Source organism: Clarias gariepinus, unplaced genomic scaffold (genome assembly GCF_024256425.1).
Source record: "Clarias gariepinus isolate MV-2021 ecotype Netherlands unplaced genomic scaffold, CGAR_prim_01v2 scaffold_29, whole genome shotgun sequence".
Lineage (NCBI taxonomy): Eukaryota > Metazoa > Chordata > Actinopteri > Siluriformes > Clariidae > Clarias > Clarias gariepinus.
The window spans coordinates 1,259,969-1,281,590 of record NW_026520996.1 but is presented as its reverse complement, the minus strand read 5'-3'; the positions used below and the strand labels follow the sequence as shown (position 1 = coordinate 1,281,590).

Here is a 21,622-nt window from a genome sequence, read left to right as displayed (position 1 = left end):
TCACACTTTTAGAACTGACTGTGGAATTTTCATGTCAGTGTGTCAAAATATGAGAAGGTGGATTTTTTAATGCTTTTGTTCAAGATGTTTGGTTGTTGAGGTAGAACAGTTGGTTAAAGGTTGCTTAATAGTGGACTACTCTAGCAAGTAAGGTCAATTAAGATTACATGTTCACTCAAATTTGAGTCCTACAAATGACCTCATCTAACTGCATGCCCTTCAACCCCCTCTTCAGTTGCAGCAATTTGATGTTTGGTTGTTGAGGTAGAACCGTTGGTTAACGGTTGCTTAACAGTGGTCTATTCTAGCAGATGCTTGGGTTTTGACACCCCAATTGTAAAAGAAACAGGAGGGAGGCTCAGGAGCTTACAGCATGGTTCACACTTTTAGAACTGACTGTGGAATTTTCATGTCAGTGTGTCAAAATATGAGAAGGTGGAATTTTAAATGCTTTTGTTCATGATGTTTGGTTGTTGAGGTAGAACAGTTGGTTAAAGGTTGCTTAATAGTGGACTATTCTAGCAGATGCTTGGGTTTTAACACCCCAATTGTAACAAAACAGTAGGGAAGCTCAGGAGCTTACAGAATGGCTCACACTTTTAGAACTGACTGTGGAATTTTCATGTCAGTGTGTCAAAATATGAGAAGGTGGATTTTTTAATGCTTTTGTTCAAGATGTTTGGTTGTTGAGGTAGAACAGTTGGTTAAAGGTTGCTTAATAGTGGACTACTCTAGCAAGTAAGGTCAATTAAGATTACATGTTCACTCAAATTTGAGTCCTACAAATGACCTCATCTAACTGCATGCCCTTCAACCCCCTCTTCAGTTGCAGCAATTTGATGTTTGGTTGTTGAGGTAGAACCGTTGGTTAACGGTTGCTTAACAGTGGTCTATTCTAGCAGATGCTTGGGTTTTGACACCCCAATTGTAAAAGAAACAGGAGGGAGGCTCAGGAGCTTACAGCATGGTTCACACTTTTAGAACTGACTGTGGAATTTTCATGTCAGTGTGTCAAAATATGAGAAGGTGGAATTTTAAATGCTTTTGTTCATGATGTTTGGTTGTTGAGGTAGAACAGTTGGTTAAAGGTTGCTTAATAGTGGACTATTCTAGCAGATGCTTGGGTTTTAACACCCCAATTGTAACAAAACAGTAGGGAAGCTCAGGAGCTTACAGAATGGCTCACACTTTTAGAACTGACTGTGGAATTTTCATGTCAGTGTGTCAAAATATGAGAAGGTGGATTTTTTAATGCTTTTGTTCAAGATGTTTGGTTGTTGAGGTAGAACAGTTGGTTAAAGGTTGCTTAATAGTGGACTACTCTAGCAAGTAAGGTCAATTACTTCTAGTGTAGTTCATATACTAGTTATGTTAATATTGGTGGTCATTTGATCCCCTTGTGAAAATGCAAAACTAGGTGATGTTCCTTAGGTAATTTGTGATCTGAGAAAAACCAACTGTCCATTGTCGTGGCCGGTTAGCTCAGCTGGTTAGAGCGTGGTGCTAATAAAGCCAAGGTCGCGGGTTCGATCCCTGTACGGGCCATTACCACAATTTTCAATGTTAGCAAGAAAGATGGTGCTCCTGACCTAAACTGCAGTTGAAAACATGTTTTTGCTCCCTAAGAGGAGGGCTATAACCCAGTCACTGCTGGAAACAATAGACAGCACCCAGCGTCTGGCTGTGTGGTCACACTGGAGAATGCGGGCATCGATCCCGCTACCTCTCGCATGCTAAGTGAGCGCTCTACCACTTGAGCTAATTCCCCTTAGCACACTGGCTCAGTGGGTTGTAAAATTTTTTATTCTGTGCATTAGACAAGCAGTGCATTAGACAAGGTTAACAGTGCTCTTTCATACTCAAGTGTAAGACTAAGATTACATGTTCACTCAAATTTGAGTCCTACAAATGACCTCATCTAACTGCATGCCCTTCAACCCCCTCTTCAGTTGCAGCAATTTGATGTTTGGTTGTTGAGGTAGAACCGTTGGTTAAAGGTTGCTTAACAGTGGTCTATTCTAGCAGATGCTTGGGTTTTGACACCCCAATTGTAAAAGAAACAGGAGGGAGGCTCAGGAGCTTACAGCATGGTTCACACTTTTAGAACTGACTGTGGAATTTTCATGTCAGTGTGTCAAAATATGAGAAGGTGGAATTTTAAATGCTTTTGTTCATGATGTTTGGTTGTTGAGGTAGAACAGTTGGTTAAAGGTTGCTTAATAGTGGACTATTCTAGCAGATGCTTGGGTTTTAACACCCCAATTGTAACAAAACAGTAGGGAAGCTCAGGAGCTTACAGAATGGCTCACACTTTTAGAACTGACTGTGGAATTTTCATGTCAGTGTGTCAAAATATGAGAAGGTGGATTTTTTAATGCTTTTGTTCAAGATGTTTGGTTGTTGAGGTAGAATAGTTGGTTAAAGGTTGCTTAATAGTGGACTACTCTAGCAAGTAAGGTCAATTACTTCTAGTGTAGTTCATAGACTAGTTATGTTAATATTGGTGGTCATTTGATCCCCTTGTGAAAATGCAGAACTAGGTGATGTTCCTTAGGTAATTTGTGATCTGAGAAAAACCAACTGTCCATTGTCGTGGCCGGTTAGCTCAGCTGGTTAGAGCGTGGTGCTAATAACGCCAAGGTCGCGGGTTCGATCCCCGTACGGGCCATTGCCACAATTTTCAATGTTAGCAAGAAAGATGGTGCTCCTGACCTAAACTGCAGTTGAAAACATGTTTTTGCTCCCTAAGAGAAGGCCTATAACTCAGTCACTGCTGGAAACAATGGACAGCACCCAGCGTCTGGCTGTGTGGTCACACTGGAGAATGCGGGCATCGATCCCGCTACCTCTCGCATGCTAAGCGAGCGCTCTACCACTTGAGCTAATTCCCCTTAGCACACTGGCTCAGTGGGTTGTAAAATTTTTTATTCTGTGCATTAGACAAGGTTAACAGTGCTCTTCAAGAGCGGATCATGCAACTTTCATACTCAAGTGTAAGACTAAGATTACATGTTCACTCAAATTTGAGTCCTACAAATGACCTCATCTAACTGCATGCCCTTCAACCCCCTCTTCAGTTGCAGCAATTTGATGTTTGGTTGTTGAGGTAGAACCGTTGGTTAACGGTTGCTTAACAGTGGTCTATTCTAGCAGATGCTTGGGTTTTGACACCCCAATTGTAAAAGAAACAGGAGGGAGGCTCAGGAGCTTACAGCATGGTTCACACTTTTAGAACTGACTGTGGAATTTTCATGTCAGTGTGTCAAAATATGAGAAGGTGGAATTTTAAATGCTTTTGTTCATGATGTTTGGTTGTTGAGGTAGAACAGTTGGTTAAAGGTTGCTTAATAGTGGACTATTCTAGCAGATGCTTGGGTTTTAACACCCCAATTGTAACAAAACAGTAGGGAAGCTCAGGAGCTTACAGAATGGCTCACACTTTTAGAACTGACTGTGGAATTTTCATGTCAGTGTGTCAAAATATGAGAAGGTGGATTTTTTAATGCTTTTGTTCAAGATGTTTGGTTGTTGAGGTAGAACAGTTGGTTAAAGGTTGCTTAATAGTGGACTACTCTAGCAGATGCTTGGGTTTTAACACCCCAATTGTAACAAAACAGTAGGGAAGCTCAGGAGCTTACAGAATGGCTCACACTTTTAGAACTGACTGTGGAATTTTCATGTCAGTGTGTCAAAATATGAGAAGGTGGATTTTTTAATGCTTTTGTTCAAGATGTTTGGTTGTTGAGGTAGAACAGTTGGTTAAAGGTTGCTTAATAGTGGACTACTCTAGCAAGTAAGGTCAATTACTTCTAGTGTAGTTCATAGACTAGTTATGTTAATATTGGTGGTCATTTGATCCCCTTGTGAAAATGCAAAACTAGGTGATGTTCCTTAGGTAATTTGTGATCTGAGAAAAACCAACTGTCCATTGTCGGGCCGGTTAGCTCAGCTGGTTAGAGCGTCGTGCTAATAACGCCAAGGTCGCGGGTTCGATCCCCGTACGGGCCATTACCACAATTTTCAATGTTAGCAAGAAAGATGGTGCTCCTGACCTAAACTGCAGTTGAAAACATGTTTTTGCTCCCTAAGAGGAGGGCTATAACCCAGTCACTGCTGGAAACAATAGACAGCACCCAGCGTCTGGCTGTGTGGTCACACTGGAGAATGCGGGCATCGATCCCGCTACCTCTCGCATGCTAAGCGAGCGCTCTACCACTTGAGCTAATTCCCCTTAGCACACTTGCTCAGTGGGTTGTAAAATTTTTTATTCTGTGCATTAGACAAGCAGTGCATTAGACAAGGTTAACAGTGCTCTTCAAGAGCGGATCATGCAACTTTCATACTCAAGTGTAAGACTAAGATTACATGTTCACTCAAATTTGAGTCCTACAAATGACCTCATCTAACTGCATGCCCTTCAACCCCCTCTTCAGTTGCAGCAATTTGATGTTTGGTTGTTGAGGTAGAACCGTTGGTTAAAGGTTGCTTAACAGTGGTCTATTCTAGCAGATGCTTGGGTTTTGACACCCCAATTGTAAAAGAAACAGGAGGGAGGCTCAGGAGCTTACAGCATGGTTCACACTTTTAGAACTGACTGTGGAATTTTCATGTCAGTGTGTCAAAATATGAGAAGGTGGAATTTTAAATGCTTTTGTTCATGATGTTTGGTTGTTGAGGTAGAACAGTTGGTTAAAGGTTGCTTAATAGTGGACTATTCTAGCAGATGCTTGGGTTTTAACACCCCAATTGTAACAAAACAGTAGGGAAGCTCAGGAGCTTACAGAATGGCTCACACTTTTAGAACTGACTGTGGAATTTTCATGTCACTGTGTCAAAATATGAGAAGGTGGATTTTTTAATGCTTTTGTTCAAGATGTTTGGTTGTTGAGGTAGAATAGTTGGTTAAAGGTTGCTTAATAGTGGACTACTCTAGCAAGTAAGGTCAATTACTTCTAGTGTAGTTCATAGACTAGTTATGTTAATATTGGTGGTCATTTGATCCCCTTGTGAAAATGCAGAACTAGGTGATGTTCCTTAGGTAATTTGTGATCTGAGAAAAACCAACTGTCCTTTGTCGTGGCCGGTTAGCTCAGCTGGTTAGAGCGTGGTGCTAATAACGCCAAGGTCGCGGGTTCGATCCCCGTACGGGCCATTGCCACAATTTTCAATGTTAGCAAGAAAGATGGTGCTCCTGACCTAAACTGCAGTTGAAAACATGTTTTTGCTCCCTAAGAGAAGGCCTATAACTCAGTCACTGCTGGAAACAATGGACAGCACCCAGCGTCTGGCTGTGTGGTCACACTGGAGAATGCGGGCATCGATCCCGCTACCTCTCGCATGCTAAGCGAGCGCTCTACCACTTGAGCTAATTCCCCTTAGCACACTGGCTCAGTGGGTTGTAAAATTTTTTATTCTGTGCATTAGACAAGGTTAACAGTGCTCTTCAAGAGCGGATCATGCAACTTTCATACTCAAGTGTAAGACTAAGATTACATGTTCACTCAAATTTGAGTCCTACAAATGACCTCATCTAACTGCATGCCCTTCAACCCCCTCTTCAGTTGCAGCAATTTGATGTTTGGTTGTTGAGGTAGAACCGTTGGTTAACGGTTGCTTAACAGTGGTCTATTCTAGCAGATGCTTGGGTTTTGACACCCCAATTGTAAAAGAAACAGGAGGGAGGCTCAGGAGCTTACAGCATGGTTCACACTTTTAGAACTGACTGTGGAATTTTCATGTCAGTGTGTCAAAATATGAGAAGGTGGAATTTTAAATGCTTTTGTTCATGATGTTTGGTTGTTGAGGTAGAACAGTTGGTTAAAGGTTGCTTAATAGTGGACTATTCTAGCAGATGCTTGGGTTTTAACACCCCAATTGTAACAAAACAGTAGGGAAGCTCAGGAGCTTACAGAATGGCTCACACTTTTAGAACTGACTGTGGAATTTTCATGTCAGTGTGTCAAAATATGAGAAGGTGGATTTTTTAATGCTTTTGTTCAAGATGTTTGGTTGTTGAGGTAGAACAGTTGGTTAAAGGTTGCTTAATAGTGGACTACTCTAGCAAGTAAGGTCAATTAAGATTACATGTTCACTCAAATTTGAGTCCTACAAATGACCTCATCTAACTGCATGCCCTTCAACCCCCTCTTCAGTTGCAGCAATTTGATGTTTGGTTGTTGAGGTAGAACCGTTGGTTAACGGTTGCTTAACAGTGGTCTATTCTAGCAGATGCTTGGGTTTTGACACCCCAATTGTAAAAGAAACAGGAGGGAGGCTCAGGAGCTTACAGCATGGTTCACACTTTTAGAACTGACTGTGGAATTTTCATGTCAGTGTGTCAAAATATGAGAAGGTGGAATTTTAAATGCTTTTGTTCATGATGTTTGGTTGTTGAGGTAGAACAGTTGGTTAAAGGTTGCTTAATAGTGGACTATTCTAGCAGATGCTTGGGTTTTAACACCCCAATTGTAACAAAACAGTAGGGAAGCTCAGGAGCTTACAGAATGGCTCACACTTTTAGAACTGACTGTGGAATTTTCATGTCAGTGTGTCAAAATATGAGAAGGTGGATTTTTTAATGCTTTTGTTCAAGATGTTTGGTTGTTGAGGTAGAACAGTTGGTTAAAGGTTGCTTAATAGTGGACAACTCTAGCAAGTAAGGTCAATTAAGATTACATGTTCACTCAAATTTGAGTCCTACAAATGACCTCATCTAACTGCATGCCCTTCAACCCCCTCTTCAGTTGCAGCAATTTGATGTTTGGTTGTTGAGGTAGAACCGTTGGTTAACGGTTGCTTAACAGTGGTCTATTCTAGCAGATGCTTGGGTTTTGACACCCCAATTGTAAAAGAAACAGGAGGGAGGCTCAGGAGCTTACAGCATGGTTCACACTTTTAGAACTGACTGTGGAATTTTCATGTCAGTGTGTCAAAATATGAGAAGGTGGAATTTTAAATGCTTTTGTTCATGATGTTTGGTTGTTGAGGTAGAACAGTTGGTTAAAGGTTGCTTAATAGTGGACTATTCTAGCAGATGCTTGGGTTTTAACACCCCAATTGTAACAAAACAGTAGGGAAGCTCAGGAGCTTACAGAATGGCTCACACTTTTAGAACTGACTGTGGAATTTTCATGTCAGTGTGTCAAAATATGAGAAGGTGGATTTTTTAATGCTTTTGTTCAAGATGTTTGGTTGTTGAGGTAGAACAGTTGGTTAAAGGTTGCTTAATAGTGCACTACTCTAGCAAGTAAGGTCAATTACTTCTAGTGTAGTTCATAGACTAGTTATGTTAATATTGGTGGTCATTTGATCCCCTTGTGAAAATGCAGGACTAGGTGATGTTCCTTAGGTAATTTGTGATCTGAGAAAAACCAACAGTCCATTGTCTTGGCCGGTTAGCTCAGCTGGTTAGAGCGTGGTGCTAATAACGCCAAGGTCGTGGGTTCGATCCCCGTACGTGCCATTACCACAGTTTTCAATGTTAGCAAGAAAGATGGTGCTCCTGACCTAAACTGCAGTTGAAAACATGTTTTTGCTCCCTAAGAGGAGGGCTATAACCCAGTCACTGCTGGAAACAATAGACAGCACCCAGCGTCTGGCTGTGTGGTCACACTGGAGAATGCGGGCATCGATCCCGCTACCTCTCGCATGCTAAGCGAGCGCTCTACCACTTGGGCTAATTCCCCTTAGCACACTGGCTCAGTGGGTTGTAAAATTTTTTATTCTGTGCATTAGACAAGCAGTGCATTAGACAAGGGTAACAGTGCTCTTCAAGAGCGGATCATGCAACTTTCATACTCAAGTGTAAGACTAAGATTACATGTTCACTCGAATTTGAGTCCTACAAATGACCTCATCTAACTGCATGCCCTTCAACCCCCTCTTCAGTTGCAGCAATTTGATGTTTGGTTGTTGAGGTAGAACCGTTGGTTAAAGGTTGCTTAACAGTGGTCTATTCTAGCAGATGCTTGGGTTTTGACACCCCAATTGTAAAAGAAACAGGAGGGAGGCTCAGGAGCTTACAGCATGGTTCACACTTTTAGAACTGACTGTGGAATTTTCATGTCAGTGTGTCAAAATATGAGAAGGTGGAATTTTAAATGCTTTTGTTCATAATGTTTGGTTGTTGAGGTAGAACAGTTGGTTAAAGGTTGCTTAATAGTGGACTATTCTAGCAGATGCTTGGGTTTTAACACCCCAATTGTAACAAAACAGTAGGGAAGCTCAGGAGCTTACAGAATGGCTCACACTTTTAGAACTGACTGTGGAATTTTCATGTCAGTGTGTCAAAATATGAGAAGGTGGATTTTTTAATGCTTTTGTTCAAGATGTTTGGTTGTTGAGGTAGAACAGTTGGTTAAAGGTTGCTTAATAGTGCACTACTCTAGCAAGTAAGGTCAATTACTTCTAGTGTAGTTCATAGACTAGTTATGTTAATATTGGTGGTCATTTGATCCCCTTGTGAAAATGCAGGACTAGGTGATGTTCCTTAGGTAATTTGTGATCTGAGAAAAACCAACAGTCCATTGTCTTGGCCGGTTAGCTCAGCTGGTTAGAGCGTGGTGCTAATAACGCCAAGGTCGCGGGTTCGATCCCCGTACGGGCCATTACCACAATTTTCAATGTTAGCAAGAAAGATGGTGCTCCTGACCTTAACTGCAGTTGAAAACATGTTTTTGCTCCCTAAGAGGAGGGCTATAACCCAGTCACTGCTGGAAACAATAGACAGCACCCAGCGTCTGGCTGTGTGGTCACACTGGAGAATGCGGGCATCGATCCCGCTACCTCTCGCATGCTAAGCGAGCGCTCTACCACTTGAGCTAATTCCCCTTAGCACACTGGCTCAGTGGGTTGTAAAAATTTTTATTCTGTGCATTAGACAAGCAGTGCATTAGACAAGGGTAACAGTGCTCTTCAAGAGCGGATCATGCAACTTTCATACTCAAGTGTAAGACTAAGATTACATGTTCACTCAAATTTGAGTCCTACAAATGACCTCATCTAACTGCATGCCCTTCAACCCCCTCTTCAGTTGCAGCAATTTGATGTTTGGTTGTTGAGGTAGAACCGTTGGTTAAAGGTTGCTTAACAGTGGTCTATTCTAGCAGATGCTTGGGTTTTGACACCCCAATTGTAAAAGAAACAGGAGGGAGGCTCAGGAGCTTACAGCATGGTTCACACTTTTAGAACTGACTGTGGAATTTTCATGTCAGTGTGTCAAAATATGAGAAGGTGGAATTTTAAATGCTTTTGTTCATAATGTTTGGTTGTTGAGGTAGAACAGTTGGTTAAAGGTTGCTTAATAGTGGACTATTCTAGCAGATGCTTGGGTTTTAACACCCCAATTGTAACAAAACAGTAGGGAAGCTCAGGAGCTTACAGAATGGCTCACACTTTTAGACCTGACTGTGGAATTTTCATGTCAGTGTGTCAAAATATGAGAAGGTGGATTTTTTAATGCTTTTGTTCAAGATGTTTGGTTGTTGAGGTAGAACAGTTGGTTAAAGGTTGCTTAATAGTGCACTACTCTAGCAAGTAAGGTCAATTACTTCTAGTGTAGTTCATAGACTAGTTATGTTAATATTGGTGGTCATTTGATCCCCTTGTGAAAATGCAGGACTAGGTGATGTTCCTTAGGTAATTTGTGATCTAAGAAAAACCAACAGTCCATTGTCTTGGCCGGTTAGCTCAGCTGGTTAGAGCGTGGTGCTAATAACGCCAAGGTCCCCGTACGGGCCATTACCACAGTTTTCAATGTTAGCAAGAAAGATGGTGCTCCTGACTTAAACTGCAGTTGAAAACATGTTTTTGCTCCCTAAGAGGAGGGCTATAACCCAGTCACTGCTGGAAACAATAGACAGCACCCAGCGTCTGGCTGTGTGGTCACACTGGAGAATGCGGGCATCGATCCCGCTACCTCTCGCATGCTAAGCGAGCGCTCTACCACTTGGGCTAATTCCCCTTAGCACACTGGCTCAGTGGGTTGTAAAATTTTTTATTCTGTGCATTAGACAAGCAGTGCATTAGACAAGGGTAACAGTGCTCTTCAAGAGCGGATCATGCAACTTTCATACTCAAGTGTAAGACTAAGATTACATGTTCACTCAAATTTGAGTCCTACAAATGACCTCATCTAACTGCATGCCCTTCAACCCCCTCTTCAGTTGCAGCAATTTGATGTTTGGTTGTTGAGGTAGAACCGTTGGTTAAAGGTTGCTTAACAGTGGTCTATTCTAGCAGATGCTTGGGTTTTGACACCCCAATTGTAAAAGAAACAGGAGGGAGGCTCAGGAGCTTACAGCATGGTTCACACATTTAGAACTGACTGTGGAATTTTCATGTCAGTGTGTCAAAATATGAGAAGGTGGAATTTTAAATGCTTTTGTTCATAATGTTTGGTTGTTGAGGTAGAACAGTTGGTTAAAGGTTGCTTAATAGTGGACTATTCTAGCAGATGCTTGGGTTTTAACACCCCAATTGTAACAAAACAGTAGGGAAGCTCAGGAGCTTACAGAATGGCTCACACTTTTAGAACTGACTGTGGAATTTTCATGTCAGTGTGTCAAAATATGAGAAGGTGGATTTTTTAATGCTTTTGTTCAAGATGTTTGGTTGTTGAGGTAGAACAGTTGGTTAAAGGTTGCTTAATAGTGCACTACTCTAGCAAGTAAGGTCAATTACTTCTAGTGTAGTTCATAGACTAGTTATGTTAATATTGGTGGTCATTTGATCCCCTTGTGAAAATGCAGGACTAGGTGATGTTCCTTAGGTAATTTGTGATCTGAGAAAAACCAACAGTCCATTGTCTTGGCCGGTTAGCTCAGCTGGTTAGAGCGTGGTGCTAATAACGCCAAGGTCGTGGGTTCGATCCCCGTACGTGCCATTACCACAGTTTTCAATGTTAGCAAGAAAGATGGTGCTCCTGACCTAAACTGCAGTTGAAAACAAGTTTTTGCTCCCTAAGAGGAGGGCTATAACCCAGTCACTGCTGGAAACAATAGACAGCACCCAGCGTCTGGCTGTGTGGTCACACTGGAGAATGCGGGCATCGATCCCGCTACCTCTCGCATGCTAAGCGAGCGCTCTACCACTTGGGCTAATTCCCCTTAGCACACTGGCTCAGTGGGTTGTAAAATTTTTTATTCTGTGCATTAGACAAGCAGTGCATTAGACAAGGGTAACAGTGCTCTTCAAGAGCGGATCATGCAACTTTCATACTCAAGTGTAAGACTAAGATTACATGTTCACTCGAATTTGAGTCCTACAAATGACCTCATCTAACTGCATGCCCTTCAACCCCCTCTTCAGTTGCAGCAATTTGATGTTTGGTTGTTGAGGTAGAACCGTTGGTTAACGGTTGCTTAACAGTGGTCTATTCTAGCAGATGCTTGGGTTTTGACACCCCAATTGTAAAAGAAACAGGAGGGAGGCTCAGGAGCTTACAGCATGGTTCACACTTTTAGAACTGACTGTGGAATTTTCATGTCAGTGTGTCAAAATATGAGAAGGTGGAATTTTAAATGCTTTTGTTCATGATGTTTGGTTGTTGAGGTAGAACAGTTGGTTAAAGGTTGCTTAATAGTGGACTATTCTAGCAGATGCTTGGGTTTTAACACCCCAATTGTAACAAAACAGTAGGGAAGCTCAGGAGCTTACAGAATGGCTCACACTTTTAGAACTGACTGTGGAATTTTCATGTCAGTGTGTCAAAATATGAGAAGGTGGATTTTTTAATGCTTTTGTTCAAGATGTTTGGTTGTTGAGGTAGAACAGTTGGTTAAAGGTTGCTTAATAGTGGACTACTCTAGCAAGTAAGGTCAATTAAGATTACATGTTCACTCAAATTTGAGTCCTACAAATGACCTCATCTAACTGCATGCCCTTCAACCCCCTCTTCAGTTGCAGCAATTTGATGTTTGGTTGTTGAGGTAGAACCGTTGGTTAACGGTTGCTTAACAGTGGTCTATTCTAGCAGATGCTTGGGTTTTGACACCCCAATTGTAAAAGAAACAGGAGGGAGGCTCAGGAGCTTACAGCATGGTTCACACTTTTAGAACTGACTGTGGAATTTTCATGTCAGTGTGTCAAAATATGAGAAGGTGGAATTTTAAATGCTTTTGTTCATGATGTTTGGTTGTTGAGGTAGAACAGTTGGTTAAAGGTTGCTTAATAGTGGACTATTCTAGCAGATGCTTGGGTTTTAACACCCCAATTGTAACAAAACAGTAGGGAAGCTCAGGAGCTTACAGAATGGCTCACACTTTTAGAACTGACTGTGGAATTTTCATGTCAGTGTGTCAAAATATGAGAAGGTGGATTTTTTAATGCTTTTGTTCAAGATGTTTGGTTGTTGAGGTAGAACAGTTGGTTAAAGGTTGCTTAATAGTGCACTACTCTAGCAAGTAAGGTCAATTACTTCTAGTGTAGTTCATAGACTAGTTATGTTAATATTGGTGGTCATTTGATCCCCTTGTGAAAATGCAGGACTAGGTGATGTTCCTTAGGTAATTTGTGATCTGAGAAAAACCAACAGTCCATTGTCTTGGCCGGTTAGCTCAGCTGGTTAGAGCGTGGTGCTAATAACGCCAAGGTCGTGGGTTCGATCCCCGTACGTGCCATTACCACAGTTTTCAATGTTAGCAAGAAAGATGGTGCTCCTGACCTAAACTGCAGTTGAAAACATGTTTTTGCTCCCTAAGAGGAGGGCTATAACCCAGTCACTGCTGGAAACAATAGACAGCACCCAGCGTCTGGCTGTGTGGTCACACTGGAGAATGCGGGCATCGATCCCGCTACCTCTCGCATGCTAAGCGAGCGCTCTACCACTTGGGCTAATTCCCCTTAGCACACTGGCTCAGTGGGTTGTAAAATTTTTTATTCTGTGCATTAGACAAGCAGTGCATTAGACAAGGGTAACAGTGCTCTTCAAGAGCGGATCATGCAACTTTCATACTCAAGTGTAAGACTAAGATTACATGTTCACTCGAATTTGAGTCCTACAAATGACCTCATCTAACTGCATGCCCTTCAACCCCCTCTTCAGTTGCAGCAATTTGATGTTTGGTTGTTGAGGTAGAACCGTTGGTTAAAGGTTGCTTAACAGTGGTCTATTCTAGCAGATGCTTGGGTTTTGACACCCCAATTGTAAAAGAAACAGGAGGGAGGCTCAGGAGCTTACAGCATGGTTCACACTTTTAGAACTGACTGTGGAATTTTCATGTCAGTGTGTCAAAATATGAGAAGGTGGAATTTTAAATGCTTTTGTTCATAATGTTTGGTTGTTGAGGTAGAACAGTTGGTTAAAGGTTGCTTAATAGTGGACTATTCTAGCAGATGCTTGGGTTTTAACACCCCAATTGTAACAAAACAGTAGGGAAGCTCAGGAGCTTACAGAATGGCTCACACTTTTAGAACTGACTGTGGAATTTTCATGTCAGTGTGTCAAAATATGAGAAGGTGGATTTTTTAATGCTTTTGTTCAAGATGTTTGGTTGTTGAGGTAGAACAGTTGGTTAAAGGTTGCTTAATAGTGCACTACTCTAGCAAGTAAGGTCAATTACTTCTAGTGTAGTTCATAGACTAGTTATGTTAATATTGGTGGTCATTTGATCCCCTTGTGAAAATGCAGGACTAGGTGATGTTCCTTAGGTAATTTGTGATCTGAGAAAAACCAACAGTCCATTGTCTTGGCCGGTTAGCTCAGCTGGTTAGAGCGTGGTGCTAATAAATTCAATTCAAATTTTATTTGTCACATACACAAACATACACAGTACGAAATGTAGTGAAATGCATTTTACGGCTGCCATTGACCCTAGAAGAGAATTAAAGTTTACAAATAAGAAATAAATATGAATAAAAGAAATACGATAGAAATTAAATAAAAATTAAATTAAACTAGGAAAAATAGAACTAAAAATAAAAATAGAAATAGAAATATGATGTGCAAAAATAGAAATCTACTGTACAAATTGAAATATACTGTGCTGTGTGTGCAAATATGCATGGAATAAAGTGACTTTGTGCAGAGGTTATTAAAGTGTCTTTGTGCACTGGTCCAGGATGTAAACGTAAAACTGTAAAATGTAGTGTAGTTGTGAAGGTAGGTGTGCAAAGTTATTAAAGTGACTTTGTGCAATGGTCCAGGATGTAAGCAAACGACATGTAGTGTATATATGAAGGAAGGTGAGCATGTAATTGTCCATAGTGTTCATGGATGTAAGAAGATTGATGGATTTGATCAATTATGAAAAAGATGAAAAGATTGTTAGTTCTGCATAGTGGTGTGGTTGTGGTTGAGAGACCTTATCGCCTGCGGGAAGAAGCTCCTCCTCAGTCTCTCTGTGTTGGCCTTCAAGGAGCGGAATCGCTTCCCAGACCGCAACAGAGTAAACAGTCCGTTATTGGGGTGACTGAGGTCCTTCACGATCTTCCTGGCCTTGGTCAAGCACCGCTTGTTGTAGATCGAGTGCAGGTCAGGGAGCTCGATGCGGATGATGCGCTCAGCTGATCGCACCACCCTCTGTAGAGCTCGTCTGTCCTGCATGGTGCTGTTCCCGAACCAGGTCGTGATATTTCCCGTCAGGATGCTCTCTATGGTGCAGGAGTAGAAATTCCTGAGCACCTTGGAGGGCAGTCTAAAGTCTCTCAAGCGTCTGAGGTGGTAGAGACGCTGCCGGGCCTTTTTTACCACGGTGTTGATGTGACAGGACCATGCCAGGTCCTGCGTGATGTGAACACCGAGGTATCTGAAGCTGTCCACTCTCTCCACTGGGCTCCTGTTGATGACGGGGGTCTGGTAGTTCCTCACCTGCTTTGTACTAAAGTCCACTATCAGCTCCTTTGTCTTACTGACGTTCAGGAGGAGATTGTTTCTCTGGCACCAGTTCTCCAGATTTCCAACCTCCTCCAGGTAGGCCGTCTCATCGTTGTTCGTGATCAGGCCCACCACAACAGTGTCGTCAGCGAACTTGATGATGGTGGTGGAGCTGGTAGTGGCCACGCAGTCGTGGGTGTACAGAGAGTACAGCAGGGGGCTCAGAACACAACCCTGGGGGGCTCCAGTGCTGAGAGTGAGGGAGGCTGAGACATGTCCGCCCATCCTTACTGCCTGTGGTCTGCCAGTCAGAAAATTGGAGATCCACTGACACATTGATGAGCTGAGTCCCAGGTGCTCCAGCTTGGTGGTAAGTGTGGAGGGAATTATGGTATTAAATGCAGAACTGTAGTCGATGAAGAGCATTTTCACATAATTCCCCCTCCGAGTGTCCAGGTGAGTGAGAGATGTATGGAGGAGATGAGAGATTGCATCGTCCGTGGAACGGTTTGTACGATAAGCGAACTGTAGTGGGTCTAGTGTGTCTGGTAGTGAAGAGATGATGAAGTCTCTGACCAGGCGTTCAAAGCACTTCATCACTACTGAAGTGAGGGCTACAGGGCGATAATCATTGAGGGAAGCAGGATGAGGTTTCTTTGGGACAGGAACAATGATGGACTCTTTGAAGCATGTGGGGATCACCGACTGAGATAAAGAGATGTTGAATATCTCAGTGAACACAGGTGCTAGCTGGTCTGCGCAGGCTCTGAGAATACGGCCTGAGATGCCGTCTGGTCCTGCTGCTTTCCTGGTGTTCACTCTCTTGAAGGCTCTCCTCACGTCATGCTCGGTGATGATGAACGCGCTTCCGGTGCTGGCAGTGACTTCCTGTCTGCAGCCGTTAGCGCCGCTAGCATTAGCATCGCTAGCGTCCTTAGCTGCAGCCTCGAAGCGAGCATAGAAAGTGTTGAGCTCATCTGCCAGAGACACGTCTGCGTTTATCATACCGGATGTTGGTGCTTTATAATCCGTTATTGTTCTTAATCCCTGCCACAGGCTCCTAGAGTCACTCTGTTGGAGTTGTGACTCTAGTTTCCTCCCGTAGCGCTGCTTCGCCTCTTTCACCGCCTTCCGGACGCTGTATGACGCAGCCTTGTATGGTTCCATGTCCCCCGACGCGAGTCCCGTGTTGTAGGCAGCGGTGCGAGATCTCAGAGCATCGCGGATGGTTTTATCCACCCACGGCTTCTGGTTGGGAAACGTTTTGATAGTCTTTTTTTCTACGGTATCGTCCGCTAGTTTCCCGATGAATCCCACAACCGCTTCCGTAAACACGCTGACGTCACCATCGGAGCTGTTTCTGAACATGTCCCAGTCTGCGTCATCGAGTGCGTCCTGTAACGCGGCCACCGATTGGTCCGTCCAGCACGCGACCTCCCTCTGAACCGGAACTTCCTGTTTCAGCCTTTGTTTGTATTTTGGCATGAGGAAGATGGCAGCGTGGTCGGATTTACCAAACGGTGGACAAGATTGTGCCTTGTAGCCGTCCTTGACCGTTGTATAGCAGTGATCCAATGTCCTTTCGCCCCTGGTGGGGCAAGTGATGTGCTGATAAAAGTTCGGCGCTGCGCGTTTGAGGTTGGCACTGTTAAAGTCCCCCGCCACAATAAGCGCAGCGTCCCGGTGTTGTGTTTGTTGCTGTGTGAGTGCCTCATGCAGCTCGCATAAGGCAGTGTCCGTGTCCGCTTGTGGTGGAATATAAACGGCGCTGATTATGACCGATGCGAACTCCCGAGGAAGGTAAAAAGGACGACACATGATGGACAGTAGTTCCAGGTTGGGTGTGCAGGAGCGTGTGAGAGGGACAACGCTCGCACTGTTGCACCAGCTGCTGTTCACCATTAAACACACGCCGCCTCCCCTTGACTTCCCCGAGTCCCGCGTCCTGTCCATGCGGTGAACCAAGAAGAACTCGGCCGGCTGAATGGCGTGGTCCGGCACCGCTGGGTTCAGCCATGTCTCGGTGAAGCAGAGGAGATTGCAGTCCCGAATGTCTCTCTGGAACGTTACCCTGGCCCTGAGGTCATCGAGCTTGTTTTCCAGTGACTGGACGTTGGCGAGCAGGATGCTAGGCAGAGGTGTGCGGTGTGCACGGGCTCTCAGCCTGTTCCTGACGCCGGCTCGTTTCCCTCGAGGCCGCCGCTTTGCGTCGCGTCCTTTGTTGTCCCTCAGGATCTCACTCGGCCAGCTCGGATCCGGAGTTAAAAACGTCGAATTGTGAGTACATTGTATACCAATAGAAACAAGAGTGTCTCTATCATAACTAATGTACCCCATGGTGGTAATTTTGCCGGTTTTAAAACGCTGTAAACTAACTTAAAGAACAAAAACAAAGAAAAGGTGGTCGGAGCAGTCGTGACGGCAGCCGACCTCACCGGCGCCATCTTGATCAGAGTGTATAACGCCAAGGTCGCGGGTTCGATCCCCGTACGGGCCATTACCACAATTTTCAATGTTAGCAAGAAAGATGGTGCTCCTGACCTTAACTGCAGTTGAAAACATGTTTTTGCTCCCTAAGAGGAGGGCTATAACCCAGTCACTGCTGGAAACAATAGACAGCACCCAGCGTCTGGCTGTGTGGTCACACTGGAGAATGCGGGCATCGATCCCGCTACCTCTCGCATGCTAAGCGAGCGCTCTACCACTTGAGCTAATTCCCCTTAGCACACTGGCTCAGTGGGTTGTAAAATTTTTTATTCTGTGCATTAGACAAGCAGTGCATTAGACAAGGGTAACAGTGCTCTTCAAGAGCGGATCATGCAACTTTCATACTCAAGTGTAAGACTAAGATTACATGTTCACTCAAATTTGAGTCCTACAAATGACCTCATCTAACTGCATGCCCTTCAACCCCCTCTTCAGTTGCAGCAATTTGATGTTTGGTTGTTGAGGTAGAACCGTTGGTTAAAGGTTGCTTAACAGTGGTCTATTCTAGCAGATGCTTGGGTTTTGACACCCCAATTGTAAAAGAAACAGGAGGGAGGCTCAGGAGCTTACAGCATGGTTCACACTTTTAGAACTGACTGTGGAATTTTCATGTCAGTGTGTCAAAATATGAGAAGGTGGAATTTTAAATGCTTTTGTTCATAATGTTTGGTTGTTGAGGTAGAACAGTTGGTTAAAGGTTGCTTAATAGTGGACTATTCTAGCAGATGCTTGGGTTTTAACACCCCAATTGTAACAAAACAGTAGGGAAGCTCAGGAGCTTACAGAATGGCTCACACTTTTAGACCTGACTGTGGAATTTTCATGTCAGTGTGTCAAAATATGAGAAGGTGGATTTTTTAATGCTTTTGTTCAAGATGTTTGGTTGTTGAGGTAGAACAGTTGGTTAAAGGTTGCTTAATAGTGCACTACTCTAGCAAGTAAGGTCAATTACTTCTAGTGTAGTTCATAGACTAGTTATGTTAATATTGGTGGTCATTTGATCCCCTTGTGAAAATGCAGGACTAGGTGATGTTCCTTAGGTAATTTGTGATCTAAGAAAAACCAACAGTCCATTGTCTTGGCCGGTTAGCTCAGCTGGTTAGAGCGTGGTGCTAATAACGCCAAGGTCCCCGTACGGGCCATTACCACAGTTTTCAATGTTAGCAAGAAAGATGGTGCTCCTGACCTAAACTGCAGTTGAAAACATGTTTTTGCTCCCTAAGAGGAGGGCTATAACCCAGTCACTGCTGGAAACAATAGACAGCACCCAGCGTCTGGCTGTGTGGTCACACTGGAGAATGCGGGCATCGATCCCGCTACCTCTCGCATGCTAAGCGAGCGCTCTACCACTTGAGCTAATTCCCCTTAGCACACTGGCTCAGTGGGTTGTAAATTTTTTTATTCTGTGCATTAGACAAGCAGTGCATTAGACAAGGTTAACAGTGCTCTTCAAGAGCGGATCATGCAACTTTCATACTCAAGTGTAAGACTAAGATTACATGTTCACTCAAATTTGAGTCCTACAAATGACCTCATCTAACTGCATGCCCTTCAACCCCCTCTTCAGTTGCAGCAATTTGATGTTTGGTTGTTGAGGTAGAACCGTTGGTTAAAGGTTGCTTAACAGTGGTCTATTCTAGCAGATGCTTGGGTTTTGACACCCCAATTGTAAAAGAAACAGGAGGGAGGCTCAGGAGCTTACAGCATGGTTCACACTTTTAGAACTGACTGTGGAATTTTCATGTCAGTGTGTCAAAATATGAGAAGGTGGAATTTTAAATGCTTTTGTTCATGATGTTTGGTTGTTGAGGTAGAACAGTTGGTTAAAGGTTGCTTAATAGTGGACTATTCTAGCAGATGCTTGGGTTTTAACACCCCAATTGTAACAAAACAGTAGGGAAGCTCAGGAGCTTACAGAATGGCTCACACTTTTAGAACTGACTGTGGAATTTTCATGTCAGTGTGTCAAAATATGAGAAGGTGGATTTTTTAATGCTTTTGTTCAAGATGTTTGGTTGTTGAGGTAGAACAGTTGGTTAAAGGTTGCTTAATAGTTCACTACTCTAGCAAGTAAGGTCAATTACTTCTAGTGTAGTTCATAGACTAGTTATGTTAATATTGGTGGTCATTTGATCCCCTTGTGAAAATGCAGGACTAGGTGATGTTCCTTAGGTAATTTGTGATCTGAGAAAAACCAACAGTCCATTGTCTTGGCCGGTTAGCTCAGCTGGTTAGAGCGTGGTGCTAATAACGCCAAGGTCCCCGTACGGGCCATTACCACAGTTTTCAATGTTAGCAAGAAAGATGGTGCTCCTGACCTAAACTGCAGTTGAAAACATGTTTTTGCTCCCTAAGAGGAGGGCTATAACCCAGTCACTGCTGGAAACAATAGACAGCACCCAGCGTCTGGCTGTGTGGTCACACTGGAGAATGCGGCCATCGATCCCGCTACCTCTCGCATGCTAAGCGAGCGCTCTACCACTTGAGCTAATTCCCCTTAGCACACTGGCTCAGTGGGTTGTAAAATTTTTTATTCTGTGCATTAGACAAGCAGTGCATTAGACAAGGGTAACAGTGCTCTTCAAGAGCGGATCATGCAACTTTCATACTCAAGTGTAAGACTAAGATTACATGTTCACTCAAATTTGAGTCCTACAAATGACCTCATCTAACTGCATGCCCTTCAACCCCCTCTTCAGTTGCAGCAATTTGATGTTTGGTTGTTGAGGTAGAACCGTTGGTTAAAGGTTGCTTAACAGTGGTCTATTCTAGCAGATGCTTGGGTTTTGACACCCCAATTGTAAAAGAAACAGGAGGGAGGCTCAGGAGCTTACAGCATGGTTCACACTTTTAGAACTGACTGTGGAATTTTCATGTCAGTGTGTCAAAATATGAGAAGGTGGAATTTTAAATGCTTTTGTTCATAATGTTTGGTTGTTGAGGTAGAACAGTTGGTTAAAGGTTGCTTAATAGTGGACTATTCTAGCAGATGCTTGGGTTTTAACACCCCAATTGTAACAAAACAGTAGGGAAGCTCAGAAGCTTACAGAATGGCTCACACTTTTAGAACTGACTGTGGAATTTTCATGTCAGTGTGTCAAAATATGAGAAGGTGGATTTTTTAATGCTTTTGTTCAAGATGTTTGGTTGTTGAGGTAGAACAGTTGGTTAAAGGTTGCTTAATAGTGGACTACTCTAGCAAGTAAGGTCAATTACTTCTAGTGTAGTTCATAGACTAGTTATGTTAATATTGGTGGTCATTTGATCCCCTTGTGAAAATGCAGGACTAGGTGATGTTCCTTAGGTAATTTGTGATCTGAGAAAAACCAACAGTCCATTGTCTTGGCCGGTTAGCTCAGCTGGTTAGAGCGTGGTGCTAATAACGCCAAGGTCCCCGTACGGGCCATTACCACAGTTTTCAATGTTAGCAAGAAAGATGGTGCTCCTGACCTAAACTGCAGTTGAAAACATGTTTTTGCTCCCTAAGAGGAGGGCTATAACCCAGTCACTGCTGGAAACAATAGACAGCACCCAGCGTCTGGCTGTGTGGTCACACTGGAGAATGCGGGCATCGATCCCGCTACCTCTCGCATGCTAAGCGAGCGCTCTACCACTTGGGCTAATTCCCCTTAGCACACTGGCTCAGTGGGTTGTAAAATTTTTTATTCTGTGCATTAGACAAGCAGTGCATTAGACAAGGGTAACAGTGCTCTTCAAGAGCGGATCATGCAACTTTCATACTCAAGTGTAAGACTAAGATTACATGTTCACTCAAATTTGAGTCCTACAAATGACCTCATCTAACTGCATGCCCTTCAACCCCCTCTTCAGTTGCAGCAATTTGATGTTTGGTTGTTGAGGTAGAACCGTTGGTTAAAGGTTGCTTAACAGTGGTCTATTCTAGCAGATGCTTGGGTTTTGACACCCCAATTGTAAAAGAAACAGGAGGGAGGCTCAGGAGCTTACAGCATGGTTCACACTTTTAGAACTGACTGTGGAATTTTCATGTCAGTGTGTCAAAATATGAGAAGGTGGAATTTTAAATGCTTTTGTTCATGATGTTTGGTTGTTGAGGTAGAACAGTTGGTTAAAGGTTGCTTAATAGTGGACTATTCTAGCAGATGCTTGGGTTTTAACACCCCAATTGTAACAAAACAGTAGGGAAGCTCAGGAGCTTACAGAATGGCTCACACTTTTAGAACTGACTGTGGAATTTTCATGTCAGTGTGTCAAAATATGAGAAGGTGGATTTTTTAATGCTTTTGTTCAAGATGTTTGGTTGTTGAGGTAGAACAGTTGGTTAAAGGTTGCTTAATAGTGCAC

General features: G+C 43.2%; 9 non-coding genes across 9 annotated transcripts; 3 read left to right on the top strand and 6 right to left on the bottom strand.

Moving 5' to 3' along the window:
- Positions 1-2,594: 2,594 nt before the first annotated feature.
- Positions 2,595-2,668, top strand: trnai-aau (transfer RNA isoleucine (anticodon AAU)). Its single transcript has one exon. It is a non-coding gene; the product is annotated as a tRNA-Ile (tRNA).
- Positions 2,669-2,818: 150 nt separating this feature from the next.
- Positions 2,819-2,891, bottom strand: trnaa-agc (transfer RNA alanine (anticodon AGC)). The gene has a single exon. It is a non-coding gene; the product is annotated as a tRNA-Ala (tRNA).
- A 1,267-nt stretch (positions 2,892-4,158) lies between these two features.
- Positions 4,159-4,231, bottom strand: trnaa-agc (transfer RNA alanine (anticodon AGC)). Its single transcript has one exon. It is a non-coding gene; the product is annotated as a tRNA-Ala (tRNA).
- Positions 4,232-5,078: 847 nt separating this feature from the next.
- trnai-aau (transfer RNA isoleucine (anticodon AAU)) lies at positions 5,079-5,152 on the top strand. Its single transcript has one exon. It is a non-coding gene; the product is annotated as a tRNA-Ile (tRNA).
- Positions 5,153-5,302: 150 nt separating this feature from the next.
- Positions 5,303-5,375, bottom strand: trnaa-agc (transfer RNA alanine (anticodon AGC)). Its single transcript has one exon. It is a non-coding gene; the product is annotated as a tRNA-Ala (tRNA).
- Positions 5,376-8,532: 3,157 nt separating this feature from the next.
- trnai-aau (transfer RNA isoleucine (anticodon AAU)) lies at positions 8,533-8,606 on the top strand. The gene has a single exon. It is a non-coding gene; the product is annotated as a tRNA-Ile (tRNA).
- A 150-nt stretch (positions 8,607-8,756) lies between these two features.
- trnaa-agc (transfer RNA alanine (anticodon AGC)) lies at positions 8,757-8,829 on the bottom strand. The gene has a single exon. It is a non-coding gene; the product is annotated as a tRNA-Ala (tRNA).
- An 8,630-nt stretch (positions 8,830-17,459) lies between these two features.
- trnaa-agc (transfer RNA alanine (anticodon AGC)) lies at positions 17,460-17,532 on the bottom strand. The gene has a single exon. It is a non-coding gene; the product is annotated as a tRNA-Ala (tRNA).
- A 1,059-nt stretch (positions 17,533-18,591) lies between these two features.
- trnaa-agc (transfer RNA alanine (anticodon AGC)) lies at positions 18,592-18,664 on the bottom strand. The gene has a single exon. It is a non-coding gene; the product is annotated as a tRNA-Ala (tRNA).
- Positions 18,665-21,622: the final 2,958 nt, after the last annotated feature.